This window comes from Bubalus bubalis, chromosome 4, assembly GCF_019923935.1.
Source record: "Bubalus bubalis isolate 160015118507 breed Murrah chromosome 4, NDDB_SH_1, whole genome shotgun sequence".
Taxonomy (NCBI): domain Eukaryota; kingdom Metazoa; phylum Chordata; class Mammalia; order Artiodactyla; family Bovidae; genus Bubalus; species Bubalus bubalis.
In genome coordinates this window covers 9,776,057-9,781,748 of record NC_059160.1, presented here as the reverse complement: position 1 = coordinate 9,781,748, position 5,692 = coordinate 9,776,057, and positions in this window count along the sequence as shown.

The window sequence follows — 5,692 nt, the reverse complement described above, 5'->3', positions numbered from 1 at the left end:
AAAATGGCGGCCGGCGCTGAGACTGCTCCAGCTTAACGCTACGTACGTCGGAGCCGATACGTAAACAGCGTCTCGGAATAGCCTGAGGGCTTCGCGGAGTACTACGGGTATTCTTGGAACCGTTTTACGTCAATTTCGGAGACGGGCGCACTTCGCGGTCTGTAGCAGAAAAACAAAGTACGGATTGGGCGTAGAGTTCTCGCGCCTCCTGAACCAGAACTAGGGGTGGGGAGGGGATGGGGAGAGCGACGTAACATTCTTGGCGTCCTTAGCCGGCCCACTATTGCGAAGATGCGCAGTGTGCGTAACGCATTCTGTTTAGAGAATAGAGGATTTTGCCGGGTTCCGACGCGAGACGGAATCAGGGCCTGCTCGTATAAATCGGTCTGCAGAGACAATAACCGTCCTCCATATTGCAGGCGTCAACTTTCAGGGTTTCTAGGTGCTAAAATCCGAGGACCGTCTTCAGGGACCCTGGCCGGCGCTCCTAGACGGTCTTGCCAGCCCTCTGGCCCCGTCGCCCCGGACCTGGCGAGACTAGCCGCGCGCCCCGGCGCCATTTCCTATCAGTTGCCTCTCAGCGCTGTCGTCGGCGGCCATGATGGAGGCGCCTGGTCGGTTGTTAGCGGGAGTTGGTCAGGCGCCGAGGTCTTAGCTCAGTTAGACCGCTATCCCACGCTTCGTTCACAGTGAAGTGCATTTTGTGAACAGAATATTTACGTTGTTCCCGGCTGGGCACGGTTGACTTAACAAAGAGCTGAAATGTGGGTGGAGCCCCGCTTATAAGGTAGACGCTGAGGCCCCTGGGCCGACTTTAAATGGCGCTGCCTCAGGAGATTGGTTACTGGCTCTTCGCGCTCTGCCCAGAGGAAAAGATTTAGTTTAAAAGTGGTGGTCTTCAGACACTAAAAAGATGAAGGCATAAGTACATGTTTTTAAACAGGAAACAGGCTAGACTGCCTTCTCAATTCCATCTAAGCTGACTTCCTTCTCCCTGCTTCCTTCTCTAATTTCACTTTTAAAGTCTCACAAGCTTGGCCAGACGGCTTCACAGGATTGTCAGCTGCTACGGCCCTTGTGGAGTAACTTGTTGAAGGATTCTTATTTCTACATGTGGTGAAGCCCCCATTTGGGGGGTTGAGTGGGGTCTCCTACTCTTATGAGTGATTTCCCAAATTGTTAGAGAAGTAGCATAAGAAAAGAGCTTCCCAGGTGGCACTGGTGGTGAAGAACCCGCCTGCCAATGCAGACATAAGAAATGCGGGTGGGATCCCTGGGTTGGGAAGATCACCTGGAGAAGGCAACCCACTCCAGTATTCTTGCCTGGAGAATCCCATGGACAGAGGAGCCTGGTGGCTACAGCCCATGGGGCTGCAAAGAGTTGGACTCAACTTGAAGCGACTTAGCAGGCAGTAGCAACCAACATGAGGGAAGGAGTTTCCTGACCTGCGAGAAGACGTCACTTAGGCTGTAAGGAAAATGGACAGTCATGGATTTACTGGACCAAGTGTTGAAGGTCTAATGGTCCACACACTGTGCCAGCTACTGTGGCACAGCAGTGAACAAATGAGTTCCCGCACCTGTGCCCTTAACACTCTAGAGGGGAGAGAGACAAATACCAGGCAATTGCTAACTAAAACAAAAATTTAAAGCATAGAAAAGGGATAGTGTTGGGGGGAGGGGGGACGGAGCGATGTATACTTGTAAGAGTGTTTACATGGGCTGTCTTGAGAAGGCCTTCGTGATCAAATGACATTTTAAAAGAATTTATTTTTATTTTTGGCTGCACTGCGTCTTCATTGTTGGCACATGGGCTTTCTCTAGTTGACTCAAGTGGAGCTACTCTCTAGTTGCCCTGGGAGGGCTTACTTGCTCCATGAGCGTGTGGCATGTGGGATGTTAGTGTCCCCTGTATTGCAAGGGGGATTCTTAACCACTGGGCCACCAGGGAAGTCCCATTATGTATAGTCTTTTCTAAAATTGATATGACTGAGAAATTTTTAAAAAATTACACCCTTCCACTTTACAAACAAAAATATTTCTCTTCTACTCACAATCTCAGAGGTGACAAATAGAAGGACAATTAGAAACCCTAATATTGTGAAAAGAGTAATGACTTCGTAACATATCCTTTTGCAAATCAGAATTCTGGTTCTTAGTTTTCAACAATAGAGGAGGACTACAGGGAATTTTCAGCTGATCCTTTAGTTTCTTAACAGATTACTGGATTTCTGCCCTATAACTTGGAAGATCAAATAATTGAGGGCCATTACCATAACAAAACTCTTTACAATCCCACCTACTAAATTGTGTGACCAAAGTTTCTCAGCTCTTAATGGCTGTAGAAAGAAAAAAATTGTCAAGATAATATTTTTCCATGGATACAGGAGCTACTATTTTTAGTCTATCTTATTAAAAGAGGCATTTCCATTAAAAAATTTACTTCCTGTTTAATAGTTATTAAGGTTGTCATATATTGCTTTGCTTAATTGCATTTCAATAATTGCAATAACAATCCAAAAGAAATTTTTATACACAGAGAAAATGAAATGATGAATAAGACATTTGATATGAAACTACAGTATAAAATTCTAGAAAGAAAATAGGATTTCAAAGAGAAAAAGGAACCATATATTAATAAAATGTTCAACTCTTTAACTTTTTGTCACGTGGCATGCAGGATCCTAGTTTCCCAAACCAGGGATGGAAACTGTCCCCTGTGGTGGAAGGCTGGAATCAACCACTGGACCACCAGTTCAGTTCAGTTCATTCAGTTGGTTCCCATTCTTTTCGACCCCGTGGACCGCAGCATGCCAGGCCTCCCTGTCCATCACCAACTCCCAGAGTCCACTTAAACTCACGTCCATTGAGTTGGTGATGCCATCCAACCATCTCATCCTCTGTCATCCCCTTCTCCTCCCACCTTCAATCTTTCCCAGCATCAGGGTCTTTTCAAATGAGTCAGCTCTTCACATCAGGTGGCCCAAAGTATTGGGGTTTCAGCTTAAACATCAGTCCTTCCAATGAATATTCAGGACTGATTTCCTTTAGGATGGACTGGTTGGATCTTCTTGAACTCCAAGGGACTCTCAAGAGTCTTCTCCAACACCACAGTTCAAAAGCATCAATTCTTTGACGCTCAGCTTTCTTTATAGTCCAACTCTCACATCCATACATGACCACTGGAAAAACCATAGCCTTGACTAGATGAACCTTTGTTGACAAAGTAATGTCTCTGCTTTTTATATGCTATTTAGGTTAGTCATAACTTTCCTTCCAAGGAGTAAGCGTCTTTTAATTTCATGGCTGCAGTCACCATCTGCAGTGCCTTTGGAGTCCCAAAAATAAAGTCAGCCACTGTTTCCACTGTTTCCCCATCTATGTGCCATGAAGTGATGGGACCAGATGCCGAGATCTTAGTTTTCTGAATGTTGAGCTTTAAGCCAACTTTTTCACTCTCCTCTTTCACTTTCATCAAGAGGCTCTTTAGTTTTTCTTCACTTTCTGCCATAAGGGTGGTGTCATCTTCATATCTGAGGTTATTGATATTTCTCCCAGCAATCTTGATTCCAGCTTGTGCTTCTTCCAGCCCAGCATTTCTCATGATGTACTCTGCATATAAATTAAATAAGCAGGGTGACAATATACAGCCTTGGCATACTCCTTTCCTGATTTGGAACCAGTCTGTTGTTCCATGTCCAGTTCTAACTGTTGTTTCCTGACCTGCATACAGGTTTCTCAAGAGGCAGGTCAAGTGGTCTGGTATTCCCATCTCTTGAAGACTCTTCCACAGTTTTTTGTGATCCACACAGTCAAAGGCTTTGGCATAATCAGTAAAGCAGAAATAGATGTTTTTCTGGAACTCTCGTTTTTTCGATGATCCAACAGATATTGGCAATTTGATCTCTGGTTCCTCTGCCTTTTCTAAAACCAGCTTGAACATCTGGAAGTTCATGGTTCATGTATTATTGAAGCCTGGCTTGGAGAATTTTGAGCATTACTTTACTAGCATGTGAGATGAGTGCAATTGTGCAGTAATTTAAACATTCTTTGGCACTGCCTTTCTTTAGGACTGGAATGAAAACTGAACTTTTCCAGTCCTGTGGCCACTGTTGAGTTTTCCAAATTTGCTGGTATATTGAATGCAGCACTTTCACAGCATCATCTTTTAGGATTTGAATTAGCTCAACTGTAATTCCATCACCTCCACTAGCTTTGTTCGTAGTGATGCTTTCTAAGGCCCACTTGACTTCACACTCCAGGATGTCTGACTCTAGGTGAGTGATCACACCATTGTGATTATTTGAGTTGTGAAGATCTTTTTTGTACACTTCTTCTGTGTATTCTTGCCACCTCTTCTTATATCTCCTGCTTCTGTTAGGTCCATACCATTTCTATCCTTTATTGAGGCCATCTTTGCATGAAATGTTCTCTTGGTATCACTAATTTTCTTGAAGAGACCTCTAGTCTTTCCCATTCTATCGTCTTCCTCTATTTCTTTGTACTGATCACTGAGGAAGGCTTTCTTATCTCTCCTTGCTATTCTTTGAAACTCTGCATTTAAATGGACATATCTTTTCCTTTTCTCCTTTGCTTTTCGCTTTGCTTCTTTTCACAGCCATTTTGCTTTTTTGCATTTCTTTTTCTTGGGGATGGTCTTGATCCCTGTCACCTGTACAATGTCACGAACTTCCGTCTATGGTTCATAACGCACCCTGTCTATTGCAACTGGAGGTCTCAGTGCCGCCTGAGTTTCTGTCTTTCTAGTCAGACCTCCATGTCACAGTCTCCTTTCCAGTGTATCCAGGATCTGAGGGTCAGCTGAAAGTGAAAGTGAAGTCGCTCAGTCGTGTCCGACTCTGCGACCCCATGGATGGTAGCCTACCAGGCTCCGCCGTCCATGGGATTTTCCAGGCAAGAATACTGGAGTGGGCTGCCATTTCTTTCTCCAGGGTAGCTTTCCAAACCAGGGATTGAACCAGGGTCTCCTGCATTGCAGACAGACGCTTTACCATCTGAGCCACCAGGGAAGCCCAAGGGTCAGCTGCTACTGCTAAGTCACTTCAGTTGTGTCCGACTCTGTGCGACCCCATAGACAGCAGCCCACCAGGCTCCCCCATCCTTGGGATTCTCCAGGCAAGAACACTGGAGTGGGTTGCCATTTCCTTCTCCAATGCATGAATGTGAAAAGTGAAAGTGAAGTCGCTCAGTCGTGTCGGACCCTCAGCGACCCCATGGACTGCAGCCCTCCAGGCTCCTCCGTCCATGGGATTTTCCAGGCAAGAGTACTGGAGTGGGTTGCCTTACTGACTCTAAATAGCAGGGAGGGAACACAGCTCCACCCATCAACAGAATATTGGATTAAAGACTTACTGAGCATGGCCCCACCCATCAGAACAAGACCCAGTTTTCCCCTCAGTCAGTCTCTCCCATCAGGAAGCTTCCATAAGCCTCTTATCCTTCTTCATCAGCAGGCAGATAGACTGAAAACCACAATCACAGAAAACTAGTCTAACTAATCAATCACATGGACCACAGCCTTGGCTAACTCAATGAAACTATGAGCCATGCCATGTAGGGCCACCCAAGACAGACGGGTCATGGTGGAGAGTTCTGACAAAATGTGGCCCACTGGAGAAGGGAATGGCAAACCACTTCAGTATTCTTGCCTTGAGAACCCCATGGACAGTAT